At 43.9% G+C, this 17,418-nt stretch overlaps 1 protein-coding gene across 1 annotated transcript in view; it reads left to right on the forward strand.

Moving 5' to 3' along the window:
* LOC120052882 (palmitoyltransferase ZDHHC5-B-like) overlaps positions 1-17,418 on the forward strand; it is a 45,113-nt gene that overhangs the window by 1,440 nt on the left and 26,255 nt on the right. The window lies entirely within an intron of this gene.

Consider the following 17,418-nt stretch of genomic DNA (forward strand, 5'->3'; position numbering starts at 1 on the left):
CAGGGTCCACCTTTAACTTGTGAAGATTGCAGGATAAAGGATGGTGAATAAGATGCAAATGAGCTGTGAGGTCACAGTAAGATCCTCCCTGTAAGGGAAGGAAAGATAATTCAGAGAGGGAATATAGAAGGTACATGAATCAAACAAAAGGAGATGATGAGAGGAAGCTATTCAAGAGTATTTGGTTTCCACTAGCAGTCAGATTCCACAGCCACAACATCAAAATTGGCTACACAAATGTGTCTTAATTTAAGGCTGGGGTTAGGCATAATGTTAGCAGTGGGGTTAGGTTTAAAATATAATTTGAAGACGATAAATTGTAGGAACGGGTGGGGTTTATGACTATGGATATAGAAGCTAGTGACTTCCTTACAGCTCTGCTCATGTATCGAACAAAATGAAATTGGGACACATCTGATCGTCACCTCCATTCTGATGAATGGGGACTGAATGATACACTCTCAGGGAGAGAGCTCTCTGCCACCTCATCGATCATGATACGCACGCAGAGTCCATTTGAATGCAAATGTATGCACTACTCCTCAGCTGCCCCCTGGTCCAGGAGAAGTTGTTAGTGGTGGTGATTTTAATGTAAACGGTAACCAGGTTTTCATCCAACCTTTTTATGCGAGTGAAGCACACGTTGGATAAAACATGTCACTACAGGACTGATGGGAACAGCACATTTGTCTGTAAACTTTCCAAATGCCGACAAAACAAAATATATTTTTGTGTCGGTAAAATTAAATATGTACGAAATGGCGGTGGAAATGCCTTTATGCAGAAATATTCATATATCTATCATATGGAAATACATTTGGAGTCACGTGGTGATATATTTCGTTTGATCCTCCTGCTAGGACTCGGGGAAGAATGCAGTTTATTAGGTTACAGATGAAATAAGTTCTGATCTTCACAGGGTGTTGCACGTGATGAGCTTGATGCTCTTTTCCCAATTTTTTTTGGGGCTGTCTTATTCTGCTGACATGATTGATGCTTCACTGCCGTTGGAAAATTATAAATAATCTCGCTATTTTGTCCATAATAATCTCATCGTGTAGACCAGTGATTCCCAAACTTTTTATAGTCCCGTACCCCTTCAAACATTCAACCTCCAGCTGCGTACCCCCTCTAGCACCAGGGTCAGCGTACTCTCAAATGTTTTTTGTTGTTGCCATCATTGTAAGCCTGCCACACACACACTATACGATACATTTATTAAACATAAGAATGAGTGTGAGGTTTTGTCACAACCCGGCTCGTGGGAAGTGACAAAAGCTCTTATAGGAACTCTTATAAAGCTCTTATAGGGCACAAATAATACAATAATAATAATAATCAATCATTTTGGTCTTTATTTAACCATCTTACATATAGAACCTCATTTGTTAATCAAAAATAGTGAATGACTCACCACAGGTTAATGAGAAGGGTGCGCTTGAAAGGATGCACATAACTCTGCAATGTTGGGTTGTATTGGAGAGAGTCTCCATCTTAAATCATTTTCCACACAGTCTGTGGCTGTATTTTGTTTTCATGCTAGTGAGGGCCGAGAATCCACTCTCACATAGGTACGTGGTTGCAAAGGGCATCCGTGTCTTAACAGCACAATTTGCCAAGGCAATAAACTCTGAGCCCAGCCCAATCCAGAAATTTGGCAGTGGCTTCTGATTAAATTCAATTTTCACAGAACTGCTTGCCTTGTTGCAATTTCGATGAGGCTCTCTTGTTCAGATATTGGTAAGTGGACTGGAGGCAGGGCATGAAAGGGATAATGGATCCAGTTGTTTGTGTCGTCCGTTTCGGGAAAGTACCTGCGTAATTGCGCACCCAGCTCACTCAGGTGCTTCGTTATATCACATTTGACATTGTCCGTAAGCTTGAGTTCATTTGCACACACAAAATCATACAATGATGGAAAGACCTGTGTGTTGTCCTTGTTAATGCAGACAGAGAAGAGCTCCAACTTCTTAATCATAGCCTCAATTTTGTCCCGCACATTGAATATAGTTGTGGAGAGTCCCTGTAATCCTAGATTCAGATCATTCAGGCGAGAAAAATCATCACCCAGATAGGCCAGTCGTGTGAGAAACTCGTCATCAGGCAAGCGGTCAGACGTGAAAATTATGGTCAGTAAAGAAAACTTTAAGCTTGTCTCTCAATTTAAAAAAACGTGTCAATACTTTGCCCCTTGATAACAGCGCACTTCTGTATGTTGTAAAAGCGTTACATGGTCGCTGCCCATATCATTGCGTAATGCAGAAAATACACGAGAGTTCAGGGGCCTTGCTTTAACAAACCATTATCACTGTAGTGTCCAAAACATATTTCAAGCTGTCAGGCATTCCCTTGGCAGCAAGAGCCTCTTGGTGGATGCTGCAGTGTACCCAAAAAGTGGCGTCGGTAGCAACTGCTTGTTACCACTCCACTATGTCTCCCTGTCATGGCTTTTGCGCCATCAGTACAGATACCAACACATCTTGACCACCAAAGTCCATTTGATGTCACAAAGCTGTCCAGTACTTTAAAAATATCCTCTCATGTTGTCCTGGTTTGCAGAAGAGGATGTCTTCCTTAATTGACCCCCCATAAACGTAACGAACATATACCAGGAGCTGTGCCAGGCCCACCACGTCTGTTGACTCATCCAGCTGTAACGCATATAATTCACTGCCTTGTATGCAAAGCAGTAATTGTTTCAAATCATCTCCTGCCATGTCACTGATGCATTGTGAAACAGTGTTATTTGATGAAGGCATTGCCTGTATTGTTTTTTTTTGTTGGCCTTTTCCCCCAGCATTGTCCTAGCCATATCTGTGGCAGCAGGAAGAATTAAGTCCTCCACAATAGTATAGGGCTTGCCTGTCCTAGCCACTCGGTAGCTCACCATATAAGACGCTTCTAGCCCCTTCTTATTAATGGTATCTGTTGCCTTTATACATGTCTTACTACTCGAAAGTCGTCTTTATTCTCGCACAAAAAAACTCCCGTGGCTTATTTTTCAAATTGTTTTGTTTCTAAATGTCTGCGCAAGAGTGAAGGTTTCCCACGAGAGAGTAACGGTTAATGTGATTGGATGTCAATTATTTGACTAGGCTACCTGTATTTGACTTTGTTGTTATTTCGCGGGAATACTTGGTTTAATTACATTTTTGTCAGCGAAATGAGGCTATTCAGGCGAGGGGGGGAAAAAACCACATCCAAATGTATTGCCCCGTTGGAAAATATAAATGGACTGTGAAAATGTGAAGGGGGGGGAAAAAATGTGCATCACTTTTTTATTTGGCGTACCCCCGACGACATTGCGCGTACCCCAGTTTGTGAATACATGGGCTAGAGCGTACGTGACAAAACCATGAGTAGAGTTGAAAATGTGATTGGAAGCCCATTTCACTTGTACTTTTTATTCAGTACATGAGAATTTGACCGAAAAGTTATTTTTATGTGCACTTCTGCTGGTGGGGGAAAATGCGCATGTTGTTTTTATGCAGATTTCTTAAATATTCACATCGGTTGCCAATTGGATGGAAACCTAGCTAGTAAAGAGAGTAGCCTGTGCCAATGGTTGTGGCCGGCTGGGCGCTACTGCGGCCGATGAGGGAAGGAAGAAACACTCATTGTGTTCATGAGTGTACTCAACTGCCTTCTTTATTAGGTCTGTGTGGGATACAACACACATTATACACTCATTCTTTCCACCTAACCTCAGTGTTTTGTTTGTCATCGGCTCACTTTTGTGTCAAGGCCCCCTTTCTACAGCATCCGGGGCAGTTGAGGGCAGACATCTCCATGGAAACCAATTGAAGCCAAGTTCTTTTGGGCAGGGTGGTGATCTCACTCACACCTAAGAAGTGATAGGGGAAGTAATACCTTTCTGAATGTGTTGTCGTAGATGCAGGCTGGTCTCACCGTAAAACAATATTTTTTTATTTTTTTACCAACAGCTGACTGGAGACGAGACGGCCGGGTATTCGTGCGACTGTCCTTTTCCTGCGGTCACATGGACTCTTAACCACGTGATGAATCTTTGTTGCTCCTTGCTGAAACAAGCAAGAGGTGTTGTAGCAAATGAGTACATGTAGAAGGCGCAGCAGCACACAATGTAACCTACGACAGCGCATGCAGTCAGGAGGAGAGGGGAAAATGTGCGTAAAAAAGAATAGACATTTTAATTGTATTATATTATTTGCTATTGGAACGGTTTTACAGAGACTGTGGTCATTTGGCAGGCCAATTGCCATCATGCAAAATTCCATCACAGCCCTACTCCGATCATAAGCCTATTCTATTGCAGGAAGGAACTGTAAGGACTTTGGTTTGTCAGTTGTGTAGATGGTTTTAAGCGTCAGATGTAGTGTGAGTGTCGGGGTGTTTTCTGAATGAATGTACTTTATTGATCCCCATGGAGGGGAGGGGAGGGGGGGTCATGTAAATGGTAATGAATGACGGCTGAAAATGTAGACTGAGAGGGAGTTCAATGCCTTTGAGCAATTGGGGCATGTAGTCCAGAGACAGACGCACAGCCGTTGTGCGCACATACGCATTTCCCCTTACTGGGTGACCACACGCCGCCGTTGCATCCAGTTACATTGTTCCCCGCTGAGTGTGATGTTGGTGAGCATGCCCAACGAGGTAGGCATCAGCTTGTTTTACCCAGCACTGAACTGAAGAGGAAGTGATGCTGATCATTAGCTAATCCTCGTGGAATCTGACCGTGTCAGAATAGGCTCTCTCTCTCTTTCTCCCTCTCGGCTGTCATCTGTGTCTGTCTTCAGCGCATGGGATAGTCCCTCCCAGGCTCTTTCCCCAATTCGTCTTGCGTCCTCACTCCTCAAAACGCATTGGCGGAGAAGGCCTGAGGGGCGGTACCTTGGATCTTCTCCCCTCCAATGTTTTTTTTATTTTTTTATTTTTTATTTCACCTTTATTTAACCAGGTAGGCAAATTGAGAACACGTTCTCATTTACAATTGCGACCTGGCCAAGATAAAGCAAAGCAGTTCGACACATACAACAACACATAGTTACACATGGAGTAGAACAAACATACAGTCAATAATACAGTGAAAAATAAGTCTATATACAATGTGAGCAAGTGAGGTGAGATAGGGGAGGTGAAGGCAAATAAAATATATTAATAAATAAAAATGTAAAAAAAGGCCATGGTGGCGAAGTAAATACAATATAGCAAGTAAAAAAAACACTGGAATGGTTGGTTTGCAGTGGAAGAAGGTGCAAAGTAGAGATAGAAATAATGGGGTGCAAAGGAGCAAAATAAATAAATACAGTAGGTAAAGAGGTAGTTGTTGGGCTAAATTATAGATGGGCTATGTACAGGTGCAGTAATCTATGAGCTGCTCTGACAGCTGGTGCTTAAAGCTAGTGAGGGAGATAAGTGTTTCCAGTTTCAGAGATTTTTGTAGTTCGTTCCAGTCATTGGCAGCAGAGAACTGGAAGGAGAGGCGGCCAAAGGAAGAATTGGTTTTGGGGGTGACCAGAGAGATATACCTGCTGGAGCGCGTGCTACGGGTGGGCGTTGCTATGGTGACCAGCGAGCTGAGATAAGGGGGGACTTTACCTAGCAGGGTCTTGTAGATGACCTGGAGCCAGTGGGTTTGGCGACGAGTGTGAAGCGAGGGCCAGCCAACGAGAGCGTACAGGTCGCAGTGGTGGGTAGTATATGGGGCTTTGGTGACAAAACGGATGGCACTGTGATAGACTGCATCCAATTTATTGAGTAGGGTTTTGGAGTCTATTTTGTAAATTACATCACCGAAGTCGAGAATTGGTAGGATGGTCAGTTTTACAAGGGTATGTTTGGCAGCATGAGTGAAGGATGCTTTGTTGCGGAATAGGAAGCCGATTCTAGATTTAACTTTGGATTGGAGATGCTTGATGTGAGTCTGGAAGGAGAGTTTACAGTCTAACCAGACACCTAGGTATTTGTAGTTGTCCACATATTCTAAGTCAGAGCCGTCCAGAGTAGTGATGTTGGACAGGCGGGCAGGTGCAGGCAGCGATCGGTTGAAGAGCATGCATTTAGTTTTACTTGTATTTAAGAGCAATTGGAGGCCACGGAAGGAGAGTTGTATGGCATTGAAGCTCACCTGGAGGGTTGTTAACACAGTGTCAAAAGAAGGGCCAGAAGTATACAGAATAGTGTCGTCTGCGTAGAGGTGGATCAGAGACTCACCAGCAGCAAGAGCGACATCATTGATGTATACAGAGAAGAGAGTCGGTCCAAGAATTGAACCCTGTGGCACCCCCATAGAGACTGCCAGAGGTCCGGACAACAGACCCTCCGATTTGACACACTGAACTCGATCAGAGAAGTAGTTGGTGAACCAGGCGAGGCAATCATTAGAGAAACCAAGGCTGTCGAGTCTGCCGATGAGGATGTGGTGATTGACAGAGTCAAAAGCCTTGGCCAGGTCAATGAATATGGCTGCACAGTACTGTTTCCTATCGATAGCGGTTAAGATATCCTTTATGACCTTGAGCGTGGCTGAGGTGCACCCATGACCAGCTCTGAAACCAGATTGCATAGCGGAGAAGGTATGGTGGGATTCGAGATGGTCGGTAATCTGTTTGTTGACTTGGCTTTCGAAGACCTTAGAAAGGCAGGGTAGGATAGATATAGGTCTGTAGCTGTTTGGGTCAAGAGTGTCCCCCCCTTTGAAGAGGGGGATAACCGCAGCTGCTTTCCAATCTTTGGGAATCTCAGACGACACGAAAGAGAGGTTGAAAAGGCTGGTAATAGGGGTGGCAACAATTTCAGCAGATAGTTTTAGAAAGAAAGGGTCCAGATTATCTAGCCCGGCTGATTTGTAAGGGTCCAGATTTTGCAGCTCTTTCAGAACATCAGCTGACTGTATTTGGGAGAAAGAGAAATGGGGAAGGCGTGGGCGAGTAGCAGAGGGGAGGCCAGTGCTGTTGACCGGGGTAGGGGTAGCCAGGTGGAAAGCATGGCCAGCCGTAGAAAAATGCTTGTTGAAATTCTCAATTATAGTGGATTTGTCGGTGGTGACAGTGTTTCCTATCTTCAGTGCAGTTGGAAGCTGGGTGGAGGTGTTCTTATTCTCCATGGACTTTACAGTGTCCCAGAACTTTTTTGAGTTTGTGTTGCAGGAAGCAAATTTCTGCTTGAAAAAGCTAGCCTTGGCTTTTCTAACTGCCTGTGTATACTGGTTTCTAGCTTCCCTGAAAAGTTGCATATCACGGGGGCTGTTCGATGCTAATGCAGAACGCCATAGGATGTTTTTCTGTTGGTTAAGGGCAGTCAGGTCAGGAGAGAACCAAGGGCTATATCTGTTCCTGGTTCTAAATTTCTTGAATGGGGCATGCTTATTCAAGATGGTGAGGAAGGCATTTTTAAAAAATATCCAGGCATCCTCTACTGACGGGATGAGATCAATATCCTTCCAGGATACCTCGGCCAGGTCGATTAGAAAGGCCTGCTCGCTGAAGTGTTTCAGGGAGCGTTTGACAGTGATGAGTGGAGGTCGTTTGATCGCTGACCCATTACGGATACAGGCAATGAGGCAGTGATCGCTGAGATCTTGGTTGAAAACAGCAGAGGTGTATTTGGAGGGCAAGTTGGTTAGGATGATGTCTATGAGGGTACCCGTGTTTACGGAATTGGGGTGATACCTGGTAGGTTCATTGATAATTTGTGTGAGATTGAGGGCATCAAGCTTAGATTGTAGGATGGCTGGGGTGTTAAGCATGTTCCAATTTAGGTCGCCTAGCAGCACAAGCTCTGAAGATAGATGGGGGGCAATCAGTTCACATATGGTGTCCAGAGCACAGCTGGGGGCAGAGGGTGGTCTATAGCAGGCGGCAACAGTGAGAGACTTGTTTTTAGAGAGGTGGATTTTTAAAAGTAGAAGTTCAAATTGTTTGGGAACAGACCTGGATAGTAAAACAGAACTCTGCAGGCAATCCTTGCAGTAGATTGCAACACCGCCCCCTTTGGCCGTTCTATCTTGTCTGAAAATCTTGTAGTTAGGGATGAAAATGTCAGAATTTTTGGTGGTCTTCCTAAGCCAGGATTCAGACACGGCTAAAACATCTGGGTTGGCAGAGTGTGCTAAAGCAGTGAACAAAACAAACTTAGGGAGGAGGCTTCTAATGTTAACATGCATGAAACCAAGGCTATTACGGTTACAGAAGTCATCAAAAGAGAGCGCCTGGGGAATAGGAGTGGAGCTAGGTACTGCAGGGCCTGGATTCACCTCTACATCACCAGAGGAACAGAGGAGGAGTAGGATAAGGGTACGGCTAAAAGCTATGAGAATTGGTCGTTTAGAACGTCTAGAACAGAGAGTAAAAGGAAGTTTCTGGGGGCGATAAAATAGCTTCAAGGAATAATGTACAGACAAAGGTATGGTAGGATGTGAATACAGTGGAGGTAAACCTAGGTAATGAGTGATGATGAGAGAGATATTGTCTCTAGAAACATCATTGAAACCAGGTGATGTCATCGCATATGTGGGTGGTGGAACTGAGAGGTTGGATATATAGTGAGCAGGGCTAGAGGCTCTACAGTGAAATAAGCCAATAAACACTAACCAGAACAGCAATGGACAAGGCATATTTACATTAAGGAGAGGCATGCTTAATCGAGTGATCATAAGGGTCCAGTGAGTAGAGGTTGGTTGGGGTCACGGCGATCCAGACAGCTGGCCGGGTAGCTGGCTATCGGTAGCAAGATAACATAGGATGGAGGTCTGTTTTATTTTATTTATTTATTTTATTTTTTGTCACCTCGTTCGTTTCCGTCGGTAGATTAGTGGGGTTCCGTGTGGTAGAGGGGATCGATCCAATTGGAAAAATAGATATAGTGACCCAAGAAAAAAAAGAAAAAAAAATTGTCCGGTGTACTTATTTAGATAGCAGCCGATAAGACAGCTAATAATTAGCAGATGGGTATTCAGAAACGTCGCAATGGAAAAGCCTGTTGAAACCACCTCGGACAATTACGTCGGCAGACCAGTCGTGATGGATCGGCGGGGCTCCGTGTCGGCAATAAAGGGTCCAGTCCAATTGGCAAAAGAGGTATTGTAGCCCAAGAATTCGCTGGTAGACCTCTTCGGCTAGCCGGCAGATGGGCCTAGCTCGAGGCTAGCTCAAGGCTAACTGGTGCTTGTTTCGGGACAGAGGTGTTAGCCAGTAGTAGCCACTCGGTTGTAGCTAGCTAGCTACGATGATCCGGTGTAATTGTCCAGAGCTTGCGTCAGGAATCCGGTGATGTGGTAGAGAAAAAGCAGTCCTATATGCTCTGGGTTGATATCGCGCCTGCAGACTGGCAGGTATTGGCCCGAGCTGAAGCTGGCTGGTGTCCGAGTTAAGGGTGAAGACCGCAGCAGTGGCTAACTGACTACTAGCTAGTTATCTGGCTAGCTTCTGATTGGGGTTACGGTTCTAAAGTATAAAAAATAGCAGATCCGTACCACATTGGGTGAGGCGGGTTGCGGGAATGTATATTCAGTTCCTAGATGGAAAGTGAAATTAAAATATATACGAAATGTATACAAAAAATACGAGGACTATTTACGCGGGACAAGACGAGACGGGACAAGACAAACACACGTCCGACTGCTACGCCATCTTGGAACATCTAATGTGATTTGAGAAAGGTGAAGAAAGACGAATTTGAGGAAGAATTCCCAGATCAAGCAGCTAGTTTGTTGGTTGAGTTGGTGGGAGGTCCTCCACAGCTAGGTCAATGGTCCAGAAGTCAAGACTTCTCCTGGACAGTGGAAACCAGAGAGAGAGACTAGAGACTTGAACACAGGCCCAGTGAGGATGCTACTTGTAAAATGCATCCTTCCTTCCTTCCTTCCTTCCTTGAAGTTTAATGATGACAGGTTTAACACGATTACGGTAGAAAGATAGATAGGTGTACGCCAAGGTGTGTGTGTGTATATATAGATAGTGTATGCCAAGGTGTGTGTGTGGTCATATATATATATATATATATATCACTGCTCAAAAAAATAAAGGGAACACTTAAACAACACAATGTAACTCCAAGTCAATCACACTTCTGTGAAATCAAACTGTCCACTTAAGAAGCAACACTGATTGACAATAAATTTCACATGCTGTTGTGCAAATGGAATAGACAACAGGTGGAAATTATAGGCAATTAGCAAGACACCCCCAATAAAGGAGTGGTTCTGCAGGTGGTGACCACAGACCACTTCTCAGTTCCTATGCTTCCTGGCTGATGTTTTGGTCACTTGAATGCTGGCGGTGCTTTCACTCTAGTGGTAGCATGAGACGGAGTCTACAACCCACACAAGTGGCTCAGGTAGTGCAGCTCATCCAGGATGGCACATCAATGCGAGCTGTGACAAGAAGGTTTGCTGTGTCTGTCAGCGTAGTGTCCAGAGCATGGAGGCGCTACCAGGAGACAGGCCAGTACATCAGGAGACGTGGAGGAGGCCGTAGGAGGGCAACAACCCAGCAGCAGGACCACTACATCCGCCTTTGTGCAAGGAGGTGCACTGCCAGAGCCCTGCAAAATGACCTCCAGCAGGCCACAAATGTGCATGTGTCTGCTCAAACGGTCAGAAACAGACCCCATGAGGGTGGTATGAGGGCCCGACGTCCACAGGTGGGGGTTGTGCTTACAGCCCAACACCGTGTAGGACGTTTGGCATTTGCCAGAGAACACCAAGATTGGCAAATTCGCCACTGGTGCCCTGTGCTCTTCACAGATGAAAGCAGGTTCATACTGAGCACATGTGACAGACGTGACAGAGTCTGGAGACGCCGTGGAGAACGTTCTGCTGCCTGCAACATCCTCCAGCATGACCGGTTTGGCGGTGGGTCAGTCATGGTGTGGGGTGGCATTTCTTTGGGGGAACGCACAGCCCTCCATGTGCTCTCCAGAGGTAGCCTGACTGCCATTAGGTACCGAGATGAGATCCTCAGACCCCTTGTGAGACCATATGCTGGTGCGGTTGGCCCTGGGTTCCTCCTAATGCAAGACAATGCTAGACCTCATGTGGCTGGAGTGTGTCAGCAGTTCCTGCAAGAGGAAGGCATTGATGCTATGGACTGGCCCGCCCGTTCCCCAGACCTGAATCCAATTGAGCACATCTGGGACATCATGTCTCGCTCCATCCACCAACGCCACGTTGCACCACAGACTGTCCAGGAGTTGGCGGATGCTTTAGTCCAGGTCTGGGAGGATATCCCTCAGGAGACCATCCGCCACCTCATCAGGAGCATGCCCAGGCGTTGTAGGGAGGTCATACAGGCACGTGGAGGCCACACACACTACTGAGCCTCATTTTGACTTGTTTTAAGGACATTACATCAAAGTTGGATCAGCCTGTAGTGTGGTTTTCCACTTTATTTTGAGTGTGACTCCAAATCCAGACCTCCATGGGTTGATAAATTTGATTTCCATTGATAATTTCTGTGTGATTTTGTTGTCAGCACATTCAACTATGGAAAGAAAAAAGTATTTAATAAGAATATTTCATTCATTCAGATCTATGATGTGTTATTTTAGTGTTCCCTTTATTTTTTTGAGCAGTGTATATTTAGTACCAGTCAAAAATTTGGACACCTTCTCATTCAAAGGTTTTTTATTTTTACTATTTTCTAGACATCAAAACTATTAAATTACACATGGAATCATGTACTAACCAAAAAAAGTGTTCAACAAATCAAAATATATTTGACATTCTTCAAAAGTAGCCACCCTTTGCCTTGATGACAGCTTTGCACAGTCTTGGCATTTTCTCAACCAGCTTCATGATGAATGCTTTTCCAACAGTCTTGAAGGACTTTCCACATACTGTATGCTGAGTACTTGTTGGCTGCTTTTCTTTCACTCTGCGGTCCAACTCATCCCAAACCATCTCAATTGGGTTGAGGTCAGGTGATTGTGGAAGCCAGGTCATCTGATGCAGCACTCCATCACTCTCCTTCTTGGTCAAATAACCCTTGAGGTGTGTTTTGGGTCATTGTCCTGTTGAAAAACAAATGATAGTCCCACTAAGCCCAAACCAGATGGGATGGCGTATCACTGCAGAATTCTGTGGCAGCCATGCCGGTTAAGTGTGCCTTGAATTCTAAATATCACAGACAGTGTCACCAGCAAAGCATCACCACACCACTGCCATGATCTCAAATTTGAGACTCATCATACCAAAGGACAGATTTCCACCAGTCTAATGTCCATTGCTTGTGTTTCTTGGCCCAAACAAGTCTCTTCTTCTTATTGGTGTGCTTTAGTAGTGGTTTATTTGTGTCAATTCAACCACAAAGGCCTTATTTACTCAGTCTCCTCTGAACAGTTGATGTTGAGATGTGTCTGTTACTTGAACTCTTTTATTTGGGCTGCAATCTGAGGTGCAGTTAACTCTAATGAACGTATCCTCTGCAGCAGAAGTAACTCTGGGTCTTCCTTTCCTGTTGCAGTCCTCAACCAGTTTCATCATAGGTATTTGCGGAAATTTTCCACATTGACTGACCTTCATGTCTTAAGCAATACCACCCCTACCTTGTCAACACATGATTGGCTCAAATGCATTAAGTAGGAAGAAATTCCACAAAATAACTTTTTTAACAACCCACACATGTTAATTGTAACGCATTCCAGGTGACTACCTCACGAAGCTGGTTGAGAGAATGCCAAGAGTGTGCAAAGGGTGGCTACTTCGAAGAATTTCACAATATCAAGTATATTTAGACTTGTTTAACACTTATTTTTCGTTACTACATGATTCCATGTGTTATTTCATAGTTTAGATTTTTTTCCCACTATTATTCTACAATGTAGAAAATAGTAAAAATAAAGAAAAACCCTGTCCAAACGTTTGACTGGTTCTGTGTGTGTGTGTGTATATATATATATATATATATATATATATATATATATATATATATACACAGCATGATACTAATATAGGCTGTGTCCCAAATGGCAACATATTCCCTAGAAAGTGCACTACCCTATAGGCCCTGGTCAAAAGCGGTGCACTACATAGGGATCCACTGAGATTACTATATATATATATATATATATATATATATATATATATATATATATATATAGTAATCTCAGTCCATCACCTGGTACCCACTAGTCCTTATCAGATGATCACATACCTTAGGCTGTAGAGGGGGAGGGGACGGATACGTATTGTTGGTCATACGTGAGTGGTTCTGATTGCGTATCTCCTCGCAACCCCAAAAATGAGGTGGACGCAGGGAGGGCGTAGCACTGCGGTGAGTCATATTGTGTGTCTGTGCTTCTGTTTCCTCCCCACGGCAGTAAGACATACTCCACTGATTAGGCAATCATCCGCACTCATGTTACATTCACTCACTCTCTGTGTGTGTATGTGCCCGCCCATTTTGCTCAATATGTGTAATCTCTATCTAGATCTCAGTACTATGACAGCCTAGGCAGAGACACCCTTTTCCTGGCAAGATTCTACTGCTGCAGGCTAACCATCTTTGCGTCCCAAATGGCTCCCTATGTAGTGCACTGCTTTTGACCAGGGCCCATAGGGTAGTGCACTTTCTAGGGAATATGTTGCCATTTGGGACACAGCCTATATTAGTATCATGCTGTGTCCCCAATACTCTTAGATAGCATCTATTTCACTCAGATAACCATTGGCTTGTATCACTCAGACCAGTCTTCTCTCTTACAAGTAAAGCCAGAGGTGTTCCCGATCATGTGAACTGACTAGGAAAAACGCTGGGCCTCATTTTATATGGCTATAACTAGCTAGCACCGTGGGTTTTCCTTGGTCTGGTCGGGGAAAAACTCCTGGTCGGCCTAGCTACCTCCATTATGATGAAGGAAAGGAGATGAGGATACTAGGAGGTTAATGAATCCGATTGGGACGTAGCCCAGAGCAGAGGTCTATATATTTCTCACATTCGATGGGAACTTAGCCCAAAGCAGAGGAGAAGTTCATATTAGAGGTGGACCGATTATGATTTTTCAATGCCGATACCGATTATTGGAGGACCAAAAATGCCGAAACCGATTAATCGGACGATTTTTTTAATTTATTTGTAACAATGACAATTACAACAATACTGAATGAACACTTATTTTAACTTAATATAATGCATCAATAAAATCTATTTAGCCTCAAATAAATAATGAAACGTTCAATTTGGTTTAAATAATGCACAAACAAAGTGTTGGAAAGAAAGTAAAAGTGCAATATGTGCCATGTAAGAAAGCTAACGTTTAAGTTCCTTGCTCAGAACATGAGAACATGAAAGCTGGTGGTTCCTTTTAACATGAGTCTTCAATATTCCCAGGTAAGAAGTTTTAGGTTGTAGTTATTATAGGAATTATAGGACTATTTCTCTCTATACGATTTGTATTTCATATACCTTTGACTATTGGATGTTCTTATAGGCACTTTAGTATTTCCAGTGTAACAGTATAGCTTCCGTCCCTCTCCTCACTCCTACCTGGGCTCGAACCAGGAACACATCGACAACAGCCACCCTCGAAGCAGCGTTACCCATGCAGAGCAAGGGGAACAACTACTCCAAGTCTCAGAGCGAGTGACGTTTGAAACACTATTAGCGCGCACCCCGCTAACTAGCTAGCCATTTCACATCGGTTACACCAGCCTAATCTCGGGAGTTGATAGGCTTGTAGTCATAAACAGCGCAATGCTTGAAGCACAACGAAGAGCTGCTGGCAAAACACACGAAAGTGCTGTTTGAATGAATGCTTACGAGCCTGCTGGTGCCTACCATCGCTCAGTCAGACTGCTCTATCAAATCATAGACTTAATTATAACCTAATAACACACAGAAATACGAGCCTTTGGTCATTAAAATGGTTGAATCCGGAAACTATCATTTCGAAAACAAAACGTTTATTCTTTCAGTGAAATATGGAACTGTTCCGTATTTTATCTAACGGGTGGCATCCCTAAGTCTATTGCTGTTACATTGTACAACCTTCAATGTTATGTCATAATTATGTACAATTCTGGCAAATTAATGACGGTCTTTGTTAGGAATAAATGGACTTCACACAGTTCCCAATGAGCCAGGCGGCCCAAACTGCTGCATATACCCTGACTGCTTGCACGGAACGCAAGAGAAGTGACAATTTCCCTAGTTATAAGAAATGCATGTTAGCAGGCAATATTAACTACATTTGCAGGTTTAAAAATATATACTTGTGTATTGATTTTAAAGAAAGGCATTGATGTTTATGGTTAGGTACATTGGTGCAACGACAGTGCTTTTTTCACAAATGCGCTTGTTAAATCATCACTCGTTTGGAGAAGTAGGCTGTGATTCAATGAGAAATTAACAGGCACCGCATCGATTATATGCAACGCAGGACACGCAAGATAAACTAGTTTCATCATCCATGTGTATTTAACTAGTGATTATGTTAAGATTGATTGTTTTTTATAAGATAAGTTTAATGCTAGCTAGCAACTTACCTTGGCTTCTTGCGTAACAGGTAGTCAGCCTGCCACGCAGGCTCCTCGAGGAGTGCAATGTAAGGCAGGTGGTTAGAGCGTTGGACTAGTAACCGGAAGGTTGCAAAAACGAATCCCCGAGCTGACAAGGTAAAGATCTGTCGTTCTGCCCCTGAACAAGGCAGTTAACCCACTGTTCCTAGGCCGTCATTGAAAATAAGAATGTGTTCTTAACTGACTTGCCTAGTTAAATAAAGGTGTAATTAAAAGATAAATAAATAGGCAAATCGGTGTCCAAAAATACCGATTACCGATTGTTATGAAAACTTGAAATCGGCCCTAATTAATCGGCCATTACGATTAATCGGCCATTACGATTAATCGGTCGACCTCTAGTTCATATGTTACAGACATACCAGGGATTGTTCTATTGTTACTATCCTGTCTTTCCCTCCTCTTTCCCTCTTCCTTATGCTGGAGATGTAGATTCCAGAAGGAGAGGGAGAGAGGGATCAGTCATAGGTGATAGTCAAAGTCCAAAATTAACATTTTAGGGTTAGGCCAAGGAGGCGGATCGGGGGTGAGGCCTTGTGACAGCCTAGTGTCCTGTCTAGGGGGTGTACTTATACCTCCAAGCTGCCACCCACTACAGAGACAGGCCTAGGCCCTATCGCTGTTCTGGCTTGGAAGAGGCTTACTTGGTCTGTGTCCCAAATTACAGTGCAGTAATATCTAACAGTGAATATCTAACAGTTTCACAACATATACCCAAAATACTCGTACATCTAAGTAAGGAATGGATTAAGAATATATATATATATCTGTCAAAGCGGCATTGGACTAAGATACAGTGGCGTGGTATGGAGTACAGTATATACATATGAGGTGGGTGATGCAATATTTACAAACAATTGAAGTGACTTAAGATACCGTAGAATAGTGCGGCGTGCGGTTTATACATGTGAGATGAGTAATGCAAGATAGGGAAATGTTACTGAAGTGGCCAGTGATTCCTAATCTATGTCTATAGGCAGCCGCCTCTGATGTGCTCCATGTGCATTAGTGTTTGAATGATTCAGGGTCACCGGTCTGACTGTCACCGTCACTTCCAGTCTGCATAGCTGAGCCTGATACCTACAGGCATGTCCCCTATTCGTCAGCCCGTTTAGAACCACATCGCCCTAATTACAGACCTGGCCGGCGTAAGAGGCGGCACATTGGAGAAAAAAACGTTTCAAAAAGCGTTGTGCATTGGAAACGTTTTTTATTGGACTAGTTCAGTTCGTCCTTCCCCCTGTCTGTCTGTTTTTCTTCTGTTTGGTGCCTGATGAATACGACCCTGGGAAGGACCGGTGTTGAGTTGACTACTTCAACTGTCGAAGGGGAGATAGGGAGCGCCTAATTGGTTGAGGAACGTACAGTTCAACCCAATACAATTTCTAAGCACTTTGAGATTGAGGAAAAAGCACTAAGCCACTATAAATGCAAATTCTGTTCACGAATCATAATAACTTGCTGATGTTTGCACTCTAATAAGGACTTAGGACTTGGGAGTGAAATTCATGAGTCTGAATGGAGCTTGATCTCTGGTGCTGCATCTTATCGCTGTCTTCTCACCTAATGTGGCGCACAATGGGCTGTGTTCTGGGCCAAACCTCTTTTCGACAGAGGAGGTAGGCCTTCTGGGGAAAAACGGCAAAATGAGCGCTCTCATTTTCGTGTCAACCGTGGTGTCCTTCGCAGGCCCAGACACACAGTCACAGTCACGCACGTTCACTCTGTCTCACTCGTGCGTTCACGGTTCGCGCCCTCTAACATGGGGGTTGTGTCTGAATGGCACATGGGGCTCTGGTTATTGGGCTCAACTCCCATTTTGAGTTGGCTAATTATGAAAAGCGTCATCTCTCAACACCTTGTCATACACTGTTTGGAGACGAGGGACGGGACACTTTTTTTTATGTGTCTTTTTTTGTTCTCAC

This window comes from Salvelinus namaycush, chromosome 8 (assembly GCF_016432855.1).
Source record: "Salvelinus namaycush isolate Seneca chromosome 8, SaNama_1.0, whole genome shotgun sequence".
Classification (NCBI taxonomy): domain Eukaryota; kingdom Metazoa; phylum Chordata; class Actinopteri; order Salmoniformes; family Salmonidae; genus Salvelinus; species Salvelinus namaycush.